This window comes from Colius striatus, chromosome 10 (genome assembly GCF_028858725.1).
Source record: "Colius striatus isolate bColStr4 chromosome 10, bColStr4.1.hap1, whole genome shotgun sequence".
In the NCBI taxonomy this organism is placed as follows: domain Eukaryota; kingdom Metazoa; phylum Chordata; class Aves; order Coliiformes; family Coliidae; genus Colius; species Colius striatus.
Window position 1 is genome coordinate 6,181,799 of NC_084768.1, and position 24,051 is coordinate 6,205,849.

Here is a 24,051-nt window from a genome sequence, read left to right on the forward strand (position 1 = left end):
AAATAAATTCACCAACCAAGCTGGAGAGTGATGTTTGTATCATGTTTGTGATTTTTTTTTTTTTCTGAAATAGATTGCCACAAGCTGGACTTTATTCAGACAAATACAATAGCATGTCTTTAATTTTTATGTATTGTTGTTAAGTGCCTCTTTTAATGTGTGCCTGTTTGTCTTGAAGTTTTGCAGGTGTATGGGCTGACAACTGGTTTGGAGATGTTGGGGAACTCTCCTGATTTACATGTGGTGTAAGATACCTGCTTTCTCTTTCCTAATTGCATGTTTCTGTCTAGTAAAGCAGTATCTTTACTCAAGATGTGCTGCTACAAAGGAATATGAAGGAGCTATCTGTAACAGCACTGGTAACTATAACTTCCCAAGATCATTCAACAGAATCTTGAGTTCCTTTTTGTATATCTTAACTAATTAAACTTCATAGCTAGTGAGTGAAACACTGTGGTGCCTCTGAAGAACATAGTCAACTTAAAGCTTTTATGGTCTTCATCCAACAGTAGGAAGAAAACAAATCCTTTGCTTGACATTTTAACTAGGGTAAGAGCATATAAGAATATGTGTTTGGTGCTAGGAGAGAGTAATTTCTACATGTACACTAAAGGCATGGGCATACAGCCCTGTGATGCCTTTTAATTTTAAATGGTTCATCTAGCTCACTCTGAAGCTGGCAGCTGAACCTTCACAAAGATCAGTGCTTGCTGATGAGGTTTAGGACAGAGTTGTTCTAATAGTTTATGCCATGTTATATTCAGTGCTTTCTGAGGAGCACTAGACCTCTGAATGCTACCACAATACAGCTACCTCACGGGACTGATGCTACCATGGTTGATTGGTATAACTGAAAAAGCAGGGTGGACAAGGGAAACTCCAGAGAAAAGAGGCAGATGTCTCATCACCAAAGATGATGTGAAGTAAATAGTAATACTTAGCAGTATTTCTTGGGCAGAATTTTGTTGAACAACAGCTACATCTGAATAAGAATTGAAAATACCTCATTTAATTCCCAAAAGCATCGTTCTGCTCCCTTAGTGTCCAAAAAGTGTAAATGTAGTTTCTTCTTTCTAGAGCAAACACAAAAGAGATTATTAGGACTGCTGTTCTTGGTGCCTGTTCAAGAAGATTCAACTAGACCTTTAAGCTACCTCTCGTGAAAGCTGCTTGTTACCAAAAAACAGCCCAAGAGCTTCCCATCCTATTATAAATTACCCATAGTGATGCACCATGCTGCAGTGTAGCCAGCCAGGCAATTATAGCTTATTGGCTATAGAGAGTAGAGAGTCCTGGCCTCTTCACTAAGGTGAGATACTTGAAAGGAGGTTCATACAAGTGTCCTGCTCCTGCTACATCTGCCATGATATCTTTACACCATCCTTGAATGTTGGTGATCCCAAGAATTGATTGCCTCTGTACCCTAGAAGGCAGGACACAGTAACATCTCAGTCTCGCCCTCATGTTGCATCCATTATGCCTGCCTTCCTTTCTCCTGGACTAAGGGTAAATGAGAGACTTGCTAGGGGTGCAGATACAGTTGCTTTCCAGACAGTAAAAGAGGATGTGTGGCAACAGCTCCCGAAAGGAGGGGCAGTTAGTGCTCATGCTCTGCCTGCTTGGATGGAGATCCAGCCCACCTCCCTCCTCCCCAGCCGCACAGAGGACTGCTGAAACTGCTGGCAAGGACTGTCAGCTTCTGATCTCACTGTCTATGGCCCGACTCATGGCAAACTGCCTGCTCAGGACTGTGAGCCCAGGCTCTGGCAGGGATTACAGTGGTGGTTTTAAGTGGTGAACTCGTCCCAATTTGTCGTTGTTATGGTAGAAACTGGAAATAATCTTAAAGTTGAAATTGTAATCACATACCTTCAGTACAGAGGCATTTTGTGTACCGGCCCATATTGTTCATGCCTTAATATATCCATACTATTCAGCTTAAAAAACCAAAAAGCAAAATCCAACATGCAAAGGTGTCCAAAGAACACTGTATTTGGTACTCTCTGGTTTGGTTTTCTCCTTTGGGCTGAGGCGTTTAATTCAATTTCTTACTCAGATTACAAACTCGGCTGTACTGAGAATACACAACAGTCGTTTCTCCCCTTTTTATTACTTGTCACTCTGTTTTCTGCAATCATGTTCCTCTTGTTGCTGACAGGATGACAATGGGCTTAATAAACCCTCAAACACATGGAAAAGCTCATTTGAATAGGTATTACGATGCTGTAATTTCACAGCTTTTTACAGGGCATCACCAGCCCCTGGGAAGAGATGTATGCAGGAGGAACGTTGACAGATTTTGGCCTGTTGCTGGGAAATTCTTGGTGAGTGAATCTGTGATTATCCTGGTAGGCCAAGGCCTGAACGCCTCTTCTTCCGAGGCAGCCTTTTCACTACTGAAGCGGATTAACAAAAGAGGCAGACGCCAGTGACAAAGTGCCAATATTTGTTAACAGATGTGATCCTTGTAATGTAGCATGTGTTCTTAATTTGGCACTGCTTGACACCAGGAGGATTTCTGTAAATAAGGTGTCATTAGCTGCATTCAATCGGCTTTCCTCCTAAACTGGTCTTTGGTTCGTATCCACGTTCTGGTTCAAACTGGCATTCTACCTTGTGAATGGGCACTATGCCACTTTGACAGATGGGCATGACAGTAGACCAGCCAGGGAAACATTAACTTGTCCAAGTTGAGAATTAGGGGCCAAACAGTCTATCCACAAATACAACACGAGCAGATTTGTCTTACTGCTATCGGTGAAGTGGATATGTTGTCACTACCTGAGCTCCTAGGTGATCAAACTTTCAACATTCTCAGGCTTTGCTTTGCTCCCTTCGAGATTTTGGTTCTAGAAGAATGAAGGCTACTGCTTTTAAAAGAATTTAGGAGAAAATTTGCTTTGTAAAAGAAACTTCTGTGTTTAGTGAAGAAAATAGTGAGCCAGTCATGTTTCTTGCTAAGTAGGTTGATGCCAGTCTCCTGTTTATGTTGACTTCCAATTAAGTATTTAGATGAAAATGTTTCACACAGTATTTCCTTTCTCCAGTTTAAAAATTAAAAGATGTAGAATAGGATATTTTTCTGTCTCTGAGTCTCTGGAGCAAAAACAAGGTCTGTTGCATCAGTGAGAAGTCAGCTGAGTTACTGGAGGAATTACTTGCTCTGATGTTTTTAAGAGAAGAAAACAGATGCTTAAGTAATGTATATTTAAAGATTAAAAAAAATCTGAAAAGGTAGCTGTTACAAGAACACAGGGGGTTTCTCTGTAAAAACATACTATCACAATTGCTGCTAATATAATTCCACTTAACCACTTACCTTTGCTTGCATATAAAGATTAGTTTATTGTTTTAGCTAGCAAAAAAAAAATCAACTTTTGACTGAAATGTGAGATAAGTTCTGAAAACCTTTTGCAGAAATTTTAAGGCTTGGTATTTAGTAGAAATTGCAGCAGGTGTGACTCGGACTTTGAATGTCTTTCTGCAGCCAAACAGGCTTTCTTGTGGTTTGTAGCAATGCATTAGGTGAAGAAATCTGTAAATGAGAGGGGGAAGACCCCCTTCTCGACCATGATCAGTGCCATTCTGATATTTTTGTAAGTCTACGGTATGTTTTCAGTGCAGTTCTGCAATACCTGCATGTCATCAGAGACTGATCAGTCAGATCTGCTTAAGTAAAAAAATGCTGAAAAGTATCTCTGCCTTGGTGGAGAACACAGGTGCTTGTGCTTCTCCTCTGAGAGGTGAGGGATGCAGCAGGAGTGCTGGCCAGTGAACCCCTGGAGGGCTACCTTCGCCTAGGTAGCAGAGGTTGTAAGGATAACACATGCACAGACTGCTTTTGTCACCCAAACTCTGCAGTATGGGCACGTTTTCCTACCACTGGAGAATTCATGAGCTTCTGTAGCCTTTGATACAAATGCATACGGTAACTTGTTGCCAATTTTGTGCAATTAGGGCATACAAAATGGTTTCCCTGTTAGGAATGTTGCATGTGCTACGACACTAATTAGGGGTTTCTCTCCTTTACATGCATGCCTGTCTGCCATTAATATTAATGGCATTTTTGCCCAAGCACAAGGGAAGACAAGACCTGTGTAACTTTTGCCTCTGAAATTCCCTGTATAGTTGTTCTTGGAACCTGCTGGCTTGCAGATTACTAAAAGTACCTGGTAAAAGGGATAGTGTCTAACCAGTATCATCTGCCTTTTCAAGGGAGTATTTCTATTAACTCTTCGATGGTTTTCCCCCTCTGGGTCTCTGTGGTTTGTCCCTGTGGTTACATTACAAGCTTTTCCAGCTATTTAAAAAGCCACATTTTATGCATATTTAATTAGAGGTTTTTTTCCTATAATGAAGCTTCTACTACAAATAAAAAAACCCCTTTGGTGGCTTCAGTGGTTGTGCATTTACTCCATGCTCTTGCAAGGAGATGCATCATGCTGTCTCCTAATAGACTCTGGTAGTATTTTCAGAGGAGAAACGGAGTCCATGGAGTTTTAAAACTCTTCTGAAATTTGTGGTTCATCACAGGTTATGTAAAAACCATTGCAGCTGTGCAGTGCTCTGTGAAGGCACCCTAGCAAGCCAGCTCCAAAAATGAAACCAAAGGAGGTCAGAGAGTTTGGGGCCTCCAGCTCACTGACAGGGGATTGCAGGGGTGAGCAGAGTGAAGCAGCAAGGCAGAGGGTGGTACGAAGCCATTCTTAGGAAAAGAAAGCGGAAAGCACTTAGACAGTGGTCTTGAAATTAACTTGAAATGGTCATTAAGGCTCTGATTAATAGGATAAGTAATGTAGGCTGGGACAAGATCAGTCTCTGTCTCTTAGCAAAGACCACCAACTAAGCCATGGCATGCATGTCAAGGACAGCAGATGAAGATGGTTTTCAGCTTGTACTTTCATCTCACAAACCTACAATAAAAGAAGTTTGGTGGTTTTGCTCCTAGTTGCACAAACATTCCAATAGCTAGAGCTGATTGTACAGATTGACTTCTAGGTGTAGACACTCAGTGCTAAGCTTTGGGGGTACGTGAGCAAGCTTTTCAGTGCTCTTAGTAGATGAGGCTATGAGTGAATTATTCCAGCTTCATAAGTTCTTTTCCTGCACAGTTGATCTAGAGGAGGTGAAAGGAGAATGACCATATAAGCTAAAAAGCAGAGATGAAATGAAATGAAAACCCCCAGGGCTGTGGATGTCCAGAGAAGACAAACTGTGGGCAAATCATGGACTGAAGTATCTAAAGGGATGCATTTTTAAAAAAGCATTTAAAATTGTGAATAGTGAATCCCTCCAAATTAGTGGCACAAAGAACAAGTGTAACTGTATCAGCAGCTGACTCCACCTGGAAGTCAGGATCTACTGCAACAAAATAACAGTAGAAATAATTGCCCTTGCTCCTCAGAGGAAGGGTTTAAAATTATTAGCATCAAGGTATTCTATGAAATTTCTCAGTGCTTCATTAATTCTTGAGGCTGTGAAGGCTGAAAAATGAAAGAATGGCTGCATTAAATGAGAGTTTGTATAAATTACCTGATAAAATACACCTACAAATGTAGTTGAAGGCACAGATCCCAAGGCCAGTTTGCTTTCCTCTTAATTTCTCTTCAATTATCTTGTCTCAGAGTTGTATAAAATTTAATTGGACCAGAAAATGTCTCTCATCAATATGTTTGGGGTGGGGTGGGTGGGGAGTGTGGAATGAGAAAGAGGTGTGTGTTGTGTGAATGTGTGTATTCACATCCAGCTGAGAGAGACAAAGAGGAGTGTATGTGCCATGGAACCCGAAAAAGCAGACGCCAGGCTAGTGGTGGTGTCCCAGAAATGTCATCAGAAATGGGCACAGCTGTGAGATTCTGAGGGAGGAGATTTATAATGAGATTAAATGGCTTGAACAGCTTCTCATCACAAACCTCATGACCACAAATCTTTGCTGTGAATTGTCATATGATTGTTACTTTGTTCTTGTGGGAAAAAAAAAGCATGCCAGTGAGTCCATTGTGGTTCTACACCTTTGGCACAAAGGCTCTGGTCAACTTGTGTCCCAGTGTCAAAGAAGTTATCAAAGCATTTACATTTTACCCCAAAGACATGGTAGTTCCCAAATATGTAAGACCCTTTCCTACAGTGATGTTTCTCATAAAGCTCTTACTGTCCTGTGCATCATAACCTATGTCGGAGTAAAACTTTATGAGATGGCTGAAGCTTTAAGAAGGTTGAACATCTTGCTTCAGCCATCCCCAGGGAGAGATTCACAAAAGGGATTCTGTTTCCTGACACCACTGGTAGCAGTGCCAAAAAGGCAGGATACATCCTTGTCCTGTTCCAAACAGTAGTGACAGTTCATTGTCTGCTTCAGGCTTTCACTTGAGAAAATAAAAGCTTGATTCTGCATGCCTTTGCTCCTTGCATTTATACTGACATGAACTGGGCTACAAAACCATGTGAAGAGCTTTCTCCTCAGTGTTGTTATACTGCCTTAAAAAAAATTCAGGGCAGTACAGAACCAGGGCCACTGTGTCTTCCCTCCACAGATCATTGTTCCTTTTTTTCCACCCCCCCACTACAGTGACTGCATCTACACAGCAGATGCAGGGATGATGGCAGTGCAGTGGGTGGTTGGCATGCCAAACAACTGCAAAGAAAATGAGGTGCCACTGCATTTGAGTGTGAAATGGAAAAGCCCTTGGGGATCCTGGATTGGTCTTGGTTTGCTCATGGAGTCTTGTACTAGAGTTAAAGTGGGAGTTTTTTGTTTGTTTTTTTTTTTAAGTTGGCAATGATCTTGATCTTGTTTTGGTTGTGGTTTTGCTAACAATTGTGCTTTCCAGACAAGGAGCAGAGCAGTCAGCAGGAAGAGAAGACCCAGGGCTGGGAAAACAAGGAAGCAAGTCACTTAATCCTGGTGTGAGTTTCTGAACAAATGCTATGGAGAAGGTAAATTGAGCTCAACAAAACATTAGATTAAACTCATTAGTAATTAAAAACAACAACAGCTGCGGTCTGAAGAAAAATGCTGGAGATCTGTAAAGCTTTGCCATTAAAATGTATAGACACTGACCCTCTTTAAATTCATAGAGAATGCTCTTTACTTAGCTATAAAGGTTTAATGTAACTTAGCAGATCTGAGTTACTTCAGGAGAGCTTTAATGCTTGGCAGGTCTCTACATTTTATTTATGATATCAAAGCTGCAACTCAGATTTTTACTCAGTGGAAGACATAAAAGAGATTCAGAAGTCATCCAAATCATCTTGTAATTAATGTTACCATGCACGCCCAAGACATTAAAATGTTAACAGTGTTAGAATCGTGTGCTTTGGAATACAGAGTGAGGGCTTTATTAGAGAGAAATACACTGCAGATGTCATCCACCCTAATTGAGGACATTGGGTTGCCTGCTGCTTGTTCTTATCAGTGGTTCAGATTTTTTTTTTAATTAATTCATTTTCCTTACTGCTAGAATCTGCTCTCATTATTAGTCTATCTTGTCACTCATTTGCATTTCAAGTGCTGGGACTGTGGGGTACCAGCTAGCTGCCTTAGAAGAACACTTCAAGGGGTTACTCTATCAAATAGCAGCACAGTATCACAGTGAATTTGACATCTGGGTTATCTTATTCCCAGATGCTCCGTGGTGTCATTAGCAGGATTAATCTTAGCTTTAATTTCATAATGATTCTTATTCTAATATATGTGAATGAACACAAAGTCTCTTGACTCATTATCACTAATTTACCCAAGATATGTAATCAGGCTCTTACATTCACCAACATTTATTTTTGCTAATACATCTAAAATTGTAGATTAAGCAAATACAGTTAGTTCCAGCTGAGTGAATGCCTAGTGAGGTAGCAACGTAGTATTTATGTTTTAATTAAACTATATTAATGGTAGTGTCTTTTAAATATGTACTGATCGAAATCCTTCTACTGAAAACAATACATTTATTGTTCAAATGATATCAACTTGTAAATTTAATCACAGCACCTCTCTATGTCTGTTTATTATTTGGGATCATTTAGAAGTTGCTCAGTCTCATTTTGTGCTATCTTAACCTTTAAAGATCAGGGCAGAACACTTTATTCTTAAGAAAAATCCTTTGACTTGCCAAAGCAAACAGAGTTTAATTTTTTTAAAGTTAAATGAAATATTAAACCCAAATACATTTTATACTGAAACTTTTGTTTTTAATTCCAGTTCTAGATTGAGCTGCAGAATAGAATGCGGTTTGTTTTCACAACTGAGCAGACACACGAGAGTCACCTTCACACAGTTTCACACTCTGTTGCATTTTTAAATTGCAGGAGGAAAGCAAAATGTGAAATACCTCTGCACTTTTTTTACAGTGTTGGACTTTTTCATTTACCAGCTGTTGTAGCACAGCAGTGAGTAGTGGTTCATTATTGATGGATAAAATGTTCAAACATTTAAAGAAATGAAAGTCAGCTTTGAATTTTTAATTAATTAATTAAAAGTACTGCAAATGCCAGCTTGTTAATTGCTTTGCACCTGCAAGCCAACACAGGTTTTATGCACTCTTTCTTTGAATATTAATTTTTTTTGCATGTCTTCATAATGCTTGGAAAGTCTCCCTTGCAAACATATTAGTAAAGAGTAAATATTGAATCTAAGACAAAACTCACGGCTTCATCTTTCACTGTACACAGAATAGGATTTAAAGGAGGATTTAGATTTCCAAGGCTTCTAATTAAGTAGTGATAATCAGGCTTTCTGCTGAGGGTCACTTCCTGGGAGTAATTTGAGTTATTAAAATGCATGTTTTTATTTGTTCTGCTTTGCGAGCTAAAACTGATCCCTTTTAATATAGCAGCAAATATGCAAATTGGTGTTTCATTATATTATGCAATTTATGGCAATCTTCTCTAATTTACTGAAAGGGCAAGAGCCTGACCTTGTCATTCAACTTTTTTTTCTTTTTTGTCCTGGTAAGCTAAACTAATTATGTGGATCTTTTTATGAAACTCTGAAAGTATGCAGCACGGTAAAAAAATGTGACAAATTTACCTTGATTATTCATCAAGATGGCCTTCGATTTTGCTTGAATCCTCCTGCAGGGTGATGGATAATTTAAACTTACATATGGGAGCCAATTTGTTTCAGGGTTTGAAAATGGCTTCCTTTTTTTTTTTTTCACAGAAATCCTGGAAAGAGCATCTTTGAAATCATTGAAATAATAAATGTCAGGATTTGAGCTACGGACTAAAAAAAAGTTCATTAAAAATACTTGCATGATGTATTATGAATTCATAGCATGATTTTCCTTTGTGCTATCCTTCAATACAACTTTTCATCCAGGTTTTCATTAGTGATACAATGTTCTGCATTTTCACTTTAAATAACATTTCTTTTCAGGTTTATCAAACTCACCATTCTTTAAGATCCTTTTTACCTCCTCCGCCAAGGAATGTAAAGGAGGTTGTCCTCTGTTAAAGCCAGGAAAGCATGGCTTAGTCTTCAGAGACTCTCAGGGAGATTCTACAATTGCTTCTTTTTTGGTAAATACACCTTCCTTGCCACCCCCTAGGCTGGTCAGCTCTCTCAGTCCCAACAGTATTGTGTTTACTCTTCTGCTCCAAAGCAACCCAGAGTCATGAGATCATCTCACTGTATAGCTCTAGCTGATGAGACTGATTTGAGTGATGTGAGAGGAACAGGAGGGGTGCAGGAGCCACAGCATAAATATTATAGTCCTGAAATCCCAGTTGGAGCAATCTTGAGAGCTGGTCATTACCCATGGACTGAGGCAGGAGTACAAATACCTAGCTCATTTCCAACTGATGTTTTTCCTATTTGTTCTTAAAAAATCTTCAGTGAAGGAGATTTTGCATCTCTAATGCACACTCTTCACTCCTTACACTTAGTTGGATTGTTGTTTTTCTTTTCTAAGTTGCAAATCTGTCTGCTTCCTTCCTGACAGACTTCTTAACATTGGAAGAAAATAAATAGCAAGGAAAGAGAAAGTTGTTCTTCACCAGGGTTTAATCAGTGAAGTTCAAGACAATTTCCCCTTGACTGTGATAGTTACTATAACATCACAGCCATCACTTCCATGGATATAACCCCTCCTGTTCATCCTTAAACACATCATGTATTTATGATGCAGGTGAGTCCTTAATACTGTATATCTACTAGAAAACACAGGTTGTAGTACTGTGTTTGAACACTAATCTGTTGGCTATGGCTTGCACTATGCACTGTGTTCATTGCCATCAGTAATTAACGCTCGCTTTTTCCTTGCAGCAACAACCTAGCTTCTGTAGGCAAAATGTTCTGGGTTATGCTATGCAATCTGCACCATAGTCAATGAACTACATTCATCCTTTACTTTGCAGAGTGAGGAGCATCAGTGTATCCACAGCCAACTTATAGCTTTGGTTTCAGTTCTTGTGAATTTAGGTCTCTCTTTATTAAAGGTTACTCTAGAAGATGAGGCACATGTGTTTGTATTGGAGGGCAGTACCTCAAATAGCATGACAGCAATTTTTGTTCAAAGCAAACTTGAGGTATGAAGCAATATTTTCATGGATTTCCTTGTCTTGTGGAATTGAAGGCAAACAATTGGCAACTTGTGATGAGGTGGTGAATTTTGATGACATCAAACCTAACTAGAGAGATGGAAATCCTTTATGCTCAACAATAAATTAGTCTCTTAATTACTCAATTCCCTGGCACATAAGAGTCCTGCAAAGGTTGGCAGAGAAACTGAGTAAGTCCCAGTCTTTTTAGTACCATTATCTTATAATTGCTGATTGGCACAGGGTTCTGCTCACTGCTCCCAAAGGGGGTCAGCAGTATGGATGTCTGAGTGGTGAGGATTCCTAGGCAGCAATTTATGCAGCGGTTTTGATAGATAGAAAAAGGCAGTAAGAGTTTATTAGCAGAGTATCGTTGCTGGGGGGAGAAGGGGGGCTGGTGCATATGAATTCGCTTGCTGCCAAATGAAAAGAATAAGGCTGGAATAAGAAGTGTTGAAATCCAGAGACAATAATTTGCCCTAGAAGGAAGGTGGAAGTATTTGCTCATGCTTGGAAAATTCTCATTTTGCTCTTTTTTCTTTGCTAGTGACTGTGTCAGGAAGAAGGTGAGTATCACTAACTAGAGGAGAAAATTAGCAGCGTATTTAAATGTTTCATTGTAATGTCCCTTCCTAAGTGAACTTCCATTTAATGTTTAAAGGGCTAAAAACGCTAAGTATGCATCAATAAAACAACATAGTTTTAACTTCTAATTAAGTTTTAACTTTGAATACACACTGATGTCTAAACCATTAATTAGTGTCTCTTTTTTGTTGTTATTTAGCAATTAGCTGACTTATTTGTAATGAGTAGTGAAGAGACTGGAAGAAGAAAGAGCAACTTACTGCCAGTACAAATCTTCTGTCTGCCTCTCTGTCATACTTTAAAAAATGTAATTTAAGTATTTATTTTAGCTTAATCTTCTTCCTCTGGCTCATTCAGATGCACCTGGAGGTTGCAGAGTATAACGTTCTGAATGTTTGGTACTCTCAGGCAGGCATATTAAACGAGGCTGGTACACAACTTGTCTCCTGCTCTGGGTAACCTTTATTAAGAGATTCAGATTTGTATTAGAATGGAACTGTCTGTTGCCAAGGGCTTTTACAATTGTGAAACAGGCTGTTTCTCTGTGTCACTTTTTCTCCCCCTGAACTTGTTTATTTTAATAATATTTTGGAAGCTACAAAAGTACTGGCAGAATATATTAATATATATTATTATTTGAAAACACAGACCTTTAATTGCAGACAGTTAACACAAAATCTGTTGGCAATGCCTTGAACAGAATGATAGCATTTAATCATTTTTATTGTTGCAGTGATGCTTGCAATGTTTGCTAGGGAGCTGTATTTTTTTTTATGATGAGTTCTTAATTTAAGAGTTTATCACTTAACTGTAGAAACATGCTCCAGGCTGAAACATGACATACAAATTCTGAATATGGAACTGAATGTTGTTTCTAGTTTTATAACAAGCAAACAATAAAACAAGCTCCATTTAATAGGTATGAACTGAAACTCCTGCCAGAAAATGACCTTTTCTGCCGGATCTTTTGTTACATTCCTTACTTAACAACACTGCCCCAAAATGCATACTCCAGAACAAAGGGAAAAAGCTTTCTGAGTGCTTTGCCTGTAAAAGAGAGTGTTTTGGAACTTTGTGAAGAGAACTTCACAAAAGTTGAAGAGTAGGGGGTTGTTGCAAAGGAAACCTCTTCTACTCCCAGTGTTCCTTTGTGAGTCAAGGATTCTCTACGGTATTAAAAATTTAATGTAGACCCCTAAAAGGTGGAACTATTTTACAGAACTGTTGGATGGGAGGGGGGGAGTCAAACCAGTATTTCTTGCCTATATAGTAGACTCTCAGGAAAAATGAAAATCCCACGAATCTCATTAAATCCGTCAGACTGATCTGATGCAACAGAGAGAAGCTGGAAAGAAATTGTGACCTTGCAGCCAAGAGCCACGTATTTACCTGGGACCCTGGCACTCTAATTTCACAGGGCAAAGTGACTTCTTAGTGAAATGACATGTCTCTGTGTTGAGCCTTCTAAAACAGCAGTCAACAAGGAGCCCTGGTGTGTCTTCCAGCTAACTCGTGCTCTTTATCAGCTAGCTTTGGTGGCAGCACTGTTACATACACAACACTAGACAGGTATAACTGGTGCTATACTGATGTGTGCTGTGAGTGCCCACTCTGTGGCCATGCAACACAGGGTGCCGGTTTTCTGTTTGACAGTTCTCTATACTTGTGAGCCAGCAGATGGGAGGAAAGCATCTGGGTATGTGGTGTTAAAAGATACAGATGAAATGCAAAGAAGCAGTTTGCTGGAAAGTTTGATATGTTGGAAACCAAACTGAAAGTCTGTGTGTGTTGCCATGGGACAGTATTGCTGAGGAGTGGTGATTGCCCTGGCTGCAGTTGGTTCTCTCTACAGCCTCAGAGGAGCTTTGGCTGCTTGGGCACTGGGGCCGAGTGGCACCATCTGCAGGGCCCCCAGGTTTGCCTCCTATGAGCCTCCTCAGGAAATCAGCAGGTTTCAATGAGGGAAGAGATGCTCGTCTTCTTGTGCAAGCTCTGGTCTGAATGTAGATGTGCACAGACACACGGTGACAGTCATGTTACACAACTGGAACGTGGTGCTCCAACAGGCTGATTACATTTGCTGTGTTGCTTCCTCTTCTCTCTGGTAAATGGAAATTTGGTCCATACCTAGGTTCTCTTAGCAGAAGAGTATTATCATAGAATCATAGAATGGTAGGGTTGGAAGGGACCTCATCCAGTCCAACCCCCCTGCAGAAGCAGGGTCACCTAGATCAGGTCACATAGGAACTTGTCCAGGTGGGTCTTGAAGCCCTCCAAGGAAGGAGACTCCACAACCCCTCTGGGCAGCCTGTGCCAGGGCTCCCTCATCTCACACTGAAATAGTTTTTTCTTATATTTAAGTGGAACTTTTTGTGTTCCAGCTTCATCCCATCACCCCTTGTCCTGTTGCTAGAAAAAAGGGATGTCTCAATCTCCTGACACAACCTGATCTATGGTTGATTATTAAATTAAAAAATGATTGGAATTTTTTCATCCTCTTTAAACTACTTTAGTTTTTTAGCATGTATGTCTTCAATATTAAGTCATAGCCTTGTTCCTATGAGCTTCTGCAGTTCTTCCATGCTGGCAGTCAGTTAGTGAGAAGGGTACAGAAATGTGCTTGAATGGGAGACCAAGAATTTCAAGCAACTGACAAACACTGTGCCATACTGTGAAATGTGTTCTGCGTTTTTCCATCGTGCTGAAGAAGTTTGGGAAAGCTGTAAAGTCATCAAAAGAAAAAACAAGGAAAACCATACAAAAACATGGGAAAAAAAGGTCTTTTTAAGGCCATGGAAAGAATAGAGAAAACTGGGGTCCAACTCCCTGAACATGGTGGAAATTGGCTTAATTCATCCGTGATGTTAGCAGTGCTTGGTAGATTTCTCAGAGGTTCTGGCGGTTAAGGCCTCGAATGTCTGTGTTTTTAGGGTATTGCCTAGCAGTATGTCCTGGCCTGGCACATACTTTGAGTTACTGCCTTAAAGTGTGTTAAAAATTCAGAACATAAACTTTACTGCATGATATTTGCATTCACAATTCAGGACTGTTTTATCCCCAAGTGAAGAGTTCAGAAGGATACTTTTCCTGTCCGAGAGAGGAAGATAAAAATAACATTATTTGCTCATCTCCCGTGGCCCAGCCAGTGCTCTGCTCCTCCACATTCACAGCCATTGCTGAAGACTGTGGGATTGTCCTGTGGGAGAAGGAGAGCAGCTTGCTGGGGGGGCCATGCTGCTTTATGTCACCTCCAGAAGTGGTGTCAAGAGCTAATCTCATCCTCCCTCTGGGATCCTTGCTGCTCTGCACCTACTCTAGGTGGTCTTGCTCTGGCAGGGGAGTTGGACTAGATGATCTTTTGAAACTCCTTACAACATTTAAGATTCTGTGATTCTGCAAGATGGCGTGGACAAAGCTTCAGCAGGGATTTCAGGCTGGATTCCCAGCTGTGTGGATGTGATGGTAATGCACAGTAGCAGTGTGGTCCTGCTCCTGCCTGGAATTTCCCAGGTACAAATATGTTGCCAAGGCTTCTCAAAGGTGTGGAGCCTACTGCATGTACTCTGTTTAGGTGTGATGGACTGAATTCAGTCTGTATGCTCTTGAAACCCTAGATAAGTTTATCATTTCCCTGTATTTCACTGGCAGAAAGCTTCTGGATAAGACATCCCAAAAGAAACCTGGGGGTAGGAGTACTTTCATTGCACTTTCATGTGCAGTTGGACAGACTTTTCCCCTTTCTGTTTTAGAGTTGCTCCTCTTCACTTTCCTTCCAGTGACTTTCCCACCTCATCTTTTGTCTAGGTTGTTAAATGTACTAGAAGGAAGCATTATTTCTTTGTTGGGGTGAATATTCTTTGTCAGTCAAGGGTCTAACATTTTGCTTTTTGTTTCCCTGCTTTTATGTAGGTAATGAAAAAAGAGGTCAGGTCACATTGTGAAATCATATGGGATTAAAGACACAAAGTACTTCAAATTTAAGCACATCTGGGAGGACTCTTTAAAAAAACAAAATAGTAAAAAATCAAGAAGTGAAGATGTAAGAAAGGACACACCCTAATCAAACTGAAGCTTCATACCGTTTCATTTTCCCCACATTATACCTTGCTCTTCTGTGGAAGAGGCAGGGGAGATTTGTTACATACAGCATGTAGAGTGACAATCTTGTAGCAAAGCGATTCAGTAGTGGAGAGTTTGCAGGCAGAATTCAATAGTACAAAGATTATCAGAAACGATTTTACTTTCCTTTTTCTTTTTTTTTCTTCTACAGCAACGATTCCTACCCATTCATCATAAAGTACTAAAAATCAAAGAGCAATATTCACGAGCCTCCTAGTACAGTATGTTAAACCCTGATAACTGTCAGGAGGAGGCTGTCTGAAAGGAAGGAGCCAGGTAGCAGCACAGAAAACAAAAAAACATGTTGGGAGAAAACATACTGAAGAATAAAAGGAGAGAAAATGTACGAAGCAAAGGGGGCCGAGCAGTACTCCTGTGTAATTTGTTATGCTGCCATTTTGTTAACGAGAGATACATTATACCAGTGTAAAATGTTGTGAGTTCTCGAGTCCTGTCTGTTTTCAAAGAACCCTGGAGTGACCATGTATGCCAGCAGTAGACAGTGTTTTTACAAATTGCTGTACTGGATCCAGAAATGTGAGTTTAAATTTATTCAACTAATGTTTTATGCGAACATCTTTCAGCCTAAGGCTTGCCCAGGAACCGTTTGCTGTGAAGATTTGATATTCAACAGCTCAAAATAGGAACTGCTTTCAGTAGATGCATAGGAAGTTCAGAATACATCTCTGTTCTCTGTCTGGAATGTTGCAGGTCTTGGCATTGGATTTTGGGAAGCACTCTTCCTCAGTTGTAAAATCAAAACCTCTGTTCAGTGGTGGTTCTGTTGCCTTCTTTTAACACTACCCTTGGGTGAGAAGCTGCCATAATACAGATCTAGATTATTTCTCAATAGTAAGTACGAAGCATGTGATTTGGGGTTTTTTTTCCCTCTATTTGAATGAATGTTCATAAATTGTCTTCTGCAGAATACTCCTGACTCCAACCTTGGCACTGTTGAGGCTAAGTGGCTGGTAGCATGTTAAAGGGCTTTCTCATATACCTCCCAGAAGAGCACACCTCTGACCTGTTTGATGAACTCCCATGATCTCTTCTCATGAAGGTAAGTCTTCCTAAACTTTTCCAATGCTGTCCAATCCCATCTGGAGCTATTTCCAGCCATTTTCTCTATGTCAAGTGCATATTATGAACAAAGGAATCCCATGCATACAAGAAAAACAGAGCTATCTTGAGAAGTGCAAAGTAAAACTAACCATACCACAGGGCTTTGATGGTGAGCAGAGGTTTAAGTTTCTGTGATAAATAAAAACTGAACTTATTGTTATGGAAAAAAAAATCTACTTGGTTTATTTTGGTGTCCTGTAGCCACCAAAACTAGAGAGCAGTGAAAGATTTGGCTTCTAGAAATACTTTCAGCTTTATGCCTCTCTCTGTAATTAAAAGTGCATTAGAGTATCCTCAACTTATCAGTATTAATCATGAGAATTGCTGCAATGGTGAAAAGTTGTAGCCCTTCCAGAAATCTGTCTTGCTATTTCATAGGTGATAATTTGCAAGAACAAGTCAATTTTGATACTTGTCACTCTAGATTCTAAGAGTCTAAGAACACCATTGCTTAGTGGGAATGTTTTTTTGATTGATGCCTGTTTTGATGCTTAGCTTCTCCCATGTCTCTAGTCATAACATGTGTCAGTGTCTAGCTAGTTAAGAGCACATACGAAAACTTCCTTTCCAACCTAAGATCATTCTATTTCTTAAACCAGCTAGTAGGAATTATCCTCTGCTTTTCTGGGAGATAATATTGCTTTTAAAGCAAGCTCATCATCTACTAATCCATTTTCAAACCCTGTTAGGCAATCTGGGTTAAGTAGAGTATAACAGAGTTATCCTGCCGGATTGATTGTGTAGAGTTAGATCTTTTACATGTGGGGAGCCCAAGACCCCAGGGTCTAATAGTAATACTGCCTTCTCCATGAATAATTTATTGAATCTGTAAAGAGTGTGTTCTATTACCAAACGTAGATTGGAGGGAGGGGGCTGTATTTTTTTATTATGATTTTTTTAAGGTTATGCAAAACTTTCACAGACAAACCTGAAACATGACATACAGGTGCTGGGAATTAAATCTGTGAAGTTCATTTCTATCCGAAGGAAACTGGGTGTCATGGTTTGACATGGAGTTGTTTCTGGGAAGGGGGAAGGGGCTGTAAAGATGGCTCCTGTAAGAAGTTGCTCAAAACTCTTCCCAGCTCTGTGCCAGACCCACTTCTGGGGCTGAGCCAATTAGACACCTCCACGATCACTTTTTAAGGAGAAGCTGGAAGAGGAGGCTGCTTCCTGTTCCTTTTTTTTTTCTTCTGTCTTTTCTTCTTTTCTGGCTGGTGGTGGTGCAAGGAGTGGGAAGAGAGAGAAGCAACCATGTAGACCCAGCAGGGAAAGAATGCCAGGACTCATCCTGATCTGAGAAGAGAGAAGCAGCAGAGCCCATCTGTGAGAGACTGACCACATCCCCCACTCCCTGCCCCCTGAGCTGTTGAGGGGAGAGGAGGTAGAGATACTGGGAGCAGTGAGCTGGGCCTGGGAAGAAAGGAGACCTTAAAGTGCTGATTGTAATTTTCTCAGTCATCCTGCTCTCCTTTTTTTGCTTTTGTTTTGTTCTGTTTCTTATAGATATTAGAGTAAACTTTCCTACTTTCCTCTCTAAGTCAAGCAGTGGAGTCTGTTTTGCCTGAAACCATAATTGGCAGTGAGTCCTCCCTCCCCTTGTCTCAATCCACAGCATCCTTGGTTATCTCCTTTCCTCCCATCTCGCTGGGGCCCCTGCTCTCCTAAATGAGGGTGGATGGGGGGTGCTGGGCGAGAGACTGTCGTGGTGCTTCATTGCTGGCTGGGCAAAACCACAGCACTGGGCTTAGCTTTTCCATAGTTACTGTTCTCCAGCAGCTTCATGTAATGATCATTTATTCAGAAGAAACCAAGTTCCTGTTCTTTTGCAAAGTTATCCAGTGCTCACTTATATAGGCTTGGTACCAGCAAAATCTTTGAATCCCAGTTCTGGTTTGGTGTCATATCTCATACTCAAACCTTGCCTAACCATTCTCCCTGAGGCATCCTGCATAAGCAGTTACTTGCATTGTATTGTAGCTCTTGAAGAATATCTAGTGTTCTTGTTTCTAAGTAATGTTCAGTTCATGTAGGTACTGAAAGTGTTTGAAAAACTATTCTGTAAATCTATAGTATTTTTCTACTGTGATTAAAATATGTAAGAAAAAGAACAAACCATATGTGACAAATGTTGCATATAAACACTGATGTTATGTATATCACTCTGGTGTTCAGCAAGTCAATGTACACAAACCACAAGCCAGTTCTTTGAAGAAGCAAAGTTACACTCAGTAATTTTGAGTGTAAGAGAGTTCAAATGTGTAGTGATCAGGAGAAACAACATTCAGCATTCAGCTCAGAAGAGCTGAATTTTCTCAACTTGTAGCGTGAGGTTAGTGGTTGGAATCAATCATCTTGGACAATGATTCTATGAACTCCCACTAACAGTCACTCAAGTAAGAATGAATACTCATGTTTATTTTGCATTTCCTCTCTATCCAAAACAGTTGCAACTGGATGAATCAAAGAAGGAAAAGAACATTTCAGGTCCTGCAGTCAAGCATCTTAACACAGAAAATGCATTGTTATTCTTTATGCTGGTTTGCTTGTCTTTCTCTGCTCCTATGGGTGTAAAAACTATAAAATGAATACAAAGGTTTTTTGTTTCCTACCATATTCCCTGTCTGCAGCCTTTTCCTTCCCCCCACACATCTCTATTAGATATTTCTGCAGTTATTACTCCCACAGATTCATTCTAGTGATGATTGCTGGATCCTAGTGGATGGCAAATGTGTTTCCCATTCTGCCTTTGGATGTCTCAAAACCTTACAAAATAAAGAGGAAGAAAGAAGGTATTTTGCCAGATCAAGACTAGTGCTCCTTCCATGTCTCATGTTAGCTTTTTAATCTCCAATCTATTGTTTATTTTAGAGTGGACTTCTCTGCTAGTCTTTATCACTGGATCACTAGGCTTTATATAGTTTAAATCTGTATGAAAACAAATCTCTGTGAAAACTTTTATTCTTGTGCTTACTGAGCAACTTGGCAAGAGGATGTTCTTGGATGGCCTTTCTGTCTGGGTTTATCCAGAAGCTCCCTTGTTGCCCCTGATCCTGATTATTTTATTTCTGCAAAATCCTGCTGGGACCAGTATATAAGTTTTAAGCAGGTGCAGATGTGCTTCTCAATGTCAGATATACGACCTCTTCAATTTCTTAACTCCTTGTAGTGTATCCTAACCAGGTTACAAAGAAACACTGGCTTCTTACTTTAAACTTAGATTTCTACTTCTGAGTAAAGTGAACTGCTTGATCTGAGTCTGGATATTTGAAGAGAAACAAAATTTGTTGCTCTAAAATCCTTTTATTTATATCCCTTTTTAAAACATAATAGGCTTTTAATAACATGAGCAACATTAGTCAGTATATGCCTTTATAAAAGACAAACATTGCAGTGACTCCTGAAGGAAAAAAGAATTAAAAGATAACAATAGGGTTATCATATTCTCAGATCTCAACATATTTCTCCCCCTTTAAGGACAAATTTCCTTGTTTTAAGAATTTACTTTAAAATTCAGTTGGAGATTTCATACTCCGTAGTATGTGCAAATACCCCATCCATGAGCAATGTCACAGCCACTCCAGCTGCAGCTTACCTTCATTCACAATTTTCTTTTAGTCTTTTCCTGATAGTGTTTCTTATTCATCTTATTCCTTCTTATTTTTGTTGTCAGAAAGTGCACTGGTTTTTACTTAGGCTTTCCGAGATATATGAAATGACAAACATTCAGCGTTATTTCTGGCACTGTGTAGGTGACAAAGTTTGAGGTTCTGGGTTTTTCTCCACTGAATGAGTAGAGGGATTATTTTCTCCTTAATTCAATAGTAACTTAAAAGTATTTTCTTACACTTCCCAAAATAAGCAGATGAATAAATTTAAAAATCATACTAGGGCAAGAATGTAAAAACAAGGTACTCTTAACGTGAATTGTTTCACAAACACAGCAATTGCTGAGACATCCAGGAAACAAGCTTAACATAATTAAGTCACTTACCCAGGAGATTCCTGGCAGAGAAAATCTTTGACTCAATTCAGTGGTAAATTGTTATCATCAGGATTAAAAACCTGCACAGTGCAAATATTGACATATCACAATACTAAAGTATAAAGATATTACAATAATGGCTAGAGCCAGGGAAGATACTTCTTCATGCAGGGCAGGATGTCAAAAGGAGACAGGAGCTGTCTCATGGATTCAAGAGGTAGCTGTGTAGTTCAAAGGAAGTTTAGCTCACATTGAGGGTGCAAGGTAGAACTGATAAGCTGACTTTGTGTCTTGTCTCTGAAGAAGGCTGCTTTCCTCAGATCCATCTACGTTTGGCCCACTTGAACATGAAGACATTGAGTCATAAGCTCAGCAGGAGCTAGGCACCATTCTCCCTCAAATATATGGCTCAACTTGGGGGAAAAAAGAATTTATTGATAGGTACAATAAGTATTTAATTAGTAACTTGAGTAGTGAGAAACAAAATGACAAATGTTTAAGCAACACCTTTTCTCCCCCATTTCCTTGGCCCAACTTCCCTCCAGATTCCTCTACATCCACCTGGAATAGTACAGCAGGAATGGGGGATTGTTATCAGTCATCAGTTCTTTTCTCCATTTCCTTCCTTCTTCCACCTTTCTTCTCTTCCAAAGTGGGCTCTCTAGGGGCTGCAATCTTGTCAGGAGTGTCTGTCTGCTCCAGCATGGAATCCTCCACAAGCTGCAGTGGGCATCTGCTCTGCCATGGAGCACCTCTCCCTCTAACCTTGGTGTTCCCTCTGTCATTTCTTTGTCTGTTCCTTGCTCTTCTCTCTACTGTCATTTTCTGCCTTTTCTTTAAATGTGTTTTCCTAGAGGTGCCCTGCACATGGCTGTGGGGCTCAGCAGCCTGGCATGGGGCAGCTCTGGCCCCTCCTCACAGGTGCTATCCCCATGGCCTCCACCACCACTGTGTAAGCCCAGGCTAGTGATAGGGGTTTTTTTTTTCACAGTTCATTTGTGAACACAAGCTTTGGTTTCTTCAAAAGAGCCCCTAGGTAGTCAAATGTAAAGTCCTAATACCTTTTTCTTTTCCAAAGGGGGACTGAGTTTCCTGCTGTAAGAACTGTTTCAGTAGAGACAGGTAGCTCATGATAAATTTAACTACAATCTGCTAAATATATGCTAATGCTTTACTTTCGATGTATGAACATTCATGCCTCTTACCCATTGGTGCTAATTATCTAACATACATTACCATAAAGCTGGAATTGCATGAGGTATGTCAGTGCTTCCTAAACTTTATTTCAGACAACTTTCCAGCCTATTCATCAGTAGGTAATTTTATAGCTCCCGGACACAGCTCACACAGAGTAACGTGGCTCCTTCAGTTTTCTCTGCAAAAACGACGAGACGCAGGCCAGCTGGTCCCCCACTGCTTGCTCTGGTGATATCATATTCCCATCACAACTCCTGCTGTAATCACTTCTACTAATCTTTCTCTCTCTCCTTCCCACGTAGATTCTCCAGATCATTACCCAGGTTAGCTCTCCCCTGCTTGCCTACCAGTCACAGGATTCAAACGAGCCTCAAATTATGCTGAGAATAAATGGAGATAAACAGCAAACCCAAGGAGACAAATAAGACAAACACATTGAAAAGGAACTAGCAAGCGAAATAGGATGTGACAGGCTCAGGAAGATGAGAGGGAATGATTTCCTGGAATGCAGCAGCAATTTCGTGCCAGCAGCGATGCGTCGGCTGTACTTGACCTTCAATAACCTTTATCCCCATCTCCTACTGCTGCTCCTACAGATTCTCAGCCTGGTTCTCCTCCTTCACTGCTGCTCATGCAGTTTTCCTGGCCAGATACCTTATCTAACTGGAACAGAGGCTGCATTTTCTGAAATTGGGCTCTTCCTGTGGAGGTGCTGTAGTCTGTGTGTTTCCTCACACCTTCATGGAGTGGGATGCAGCCTGGGGGCTCTGCAGTGGCATGCAGAGGCAAGTCCTCTGTGGATCTTCTTGATAGCTTTGACCTGCTATTGTTACGCATGGAAATTAATGTCCAACATTAACAGAATGATCCCTTAGGGAAAATCACTCACAATCTTTTCTTGAGACCTGTTAGAGGGATGATATTTGTTGGGTTTGGCTGGGAATTTTCTGGCAAAATAGATTTTTCCCTGGAAGGTGCCAGTTCCTCAACATCAAGTCATATAAGAAAAGCATGAATAAATGCCAATAACTTCTTGGAAGATGCTCCTTGGGGTTTAAATGTCTGGATTTGACAGGTCTGAATTCGGACAGAAATAATTTGTCCAGTTTGAACTATCTGATGAGTAGAATTCCAAAATGTGTCTTGTGAAAACTGAACTAAAAATAAAGATTTTGTAATTGGGGAATTTCTACTGACGTGGTTTGTTTTGGTGTCTACTCTTGTATCTTTTTTTTTTAAGTTGGCCTCTATCTCAGGTCAGAATTGGGAGTGAAATCTGGAAAATATTGCTAGGACATGGCTTTGGGTAATCACTCCCACCCCAGTCTTGTTCTTCCTCATTTGAAGGGAAATGATCAAAAGTGAAGTATTTGCCATGTGAAGCAAATTTTATATGAAGCCATTGTCATATAGAACTTGTTAGCAGAGATGACTAGCAGCTGCTGTGGAAGGAAGGAAGCATCCCAGTCCAATGATGCCCAAAATATTTGAAGAAAGAACGCTGGCTTTGTGTTTAAGCTGTGTGTCGGGATATCGAGTCCTTTTGGCAGTACATAGAGGCCAACAGCGATATAACATCAAATATCTGTGTGAGTACTTCATTACACATCTGATTCAGTGTAGTACATCTCCCACTCCTGTTCCTGAAATATCACTCTGTGGTGTTTGGTCTCAGTATGCTCTTGTGTACTCTCGTGCAGTGTAACATCATAACACTTTGTGTTACTAAGAGCAGTGTGTGTGTGTAAATGCATCTTTGTGTATGGACTATGCCTCTCTGTCTCTTCTCAGCCTGCCAGCCAAAGAGTTTCATTATTTTACAGAATTTTGCTTTGTTTGTAGAAAATATTGAGGGGAGTTCAGCTGGAAAGATGAGGTTTGCCCTGAAGTTTGTGAGTTTATTTTTCTCTCCTCAGGGAAGAAGGTCCATAGTCCACATCCTCCAAAAGTCGTTGTCTCCTCTCAGTAGTGTCTTGCCTGTTTGCAGGAATGCAGCTGTCAAGGGATGCCGTGGTCAGAGAAGGGGAAGGAAGTCTCTCAGGTAGGTGGAGCCAGTCCTGCAGTGCACTTCCAATTCAAGGGTAGCGACCTTGAGCTCTACTGAGCTCTGCAGGGAGCCTGCACAGTAAGCTAGAGCACTGAGGTGAAGTGTTGGCTGTGACCTGCCTTGCTGAGGAGACCAACTGTTATGTACGGCACCACTTGGTGTTTTTCTCAGGAATATAACTTCACTCGTAGAGCTGAGTTGTGAATGCCACGTGGTTCACTGTTTCATCAGACCCATTCATTTACTGAAGGTATTTCCTGCTTTGCTGGTTTTTTCTTTACTAATTTCTTTTACCTTCACTTAAGTACAGGAAACTCTTATATGACCTGTAATGCATTAATTTCTTACAACTGGTAGAAAGTAGTTCATTTATACTGGAAAATGTGCTTTTTTTCCCCCCTTAGAGTAGGGTAATATCCAAATATCCAATTAATGTTCAAAATATGCTTTAAACATGTTT

The 24,051-nt window shown here is 40.3% G+C and overlaps 1 long non-coding RNA gene across 1 annotated transcript; it reads left to right on the top strand.

Annotated features, from left to right (window-relative positions):
* The first annotated feature begins 570 nt into the window (after positions 1-570).
* Positions 571-22,687, top strand: LOC133626300 (uncharacterized). The gene is made up of 6 exons (XR_009819393.1): positions 571-2,324; positions 6,831-6,936; positions 9,374-9,516; positions 9,939-10,124; positions 16,167-16,300; positions 21,847-22,687. It is a non-coding gene; the product is annotated as an uncharacterized LOC133626300 (long non-coding RNA).
* Positions 22,688-24,051: the final 1,364 nt, after the last annotated feature.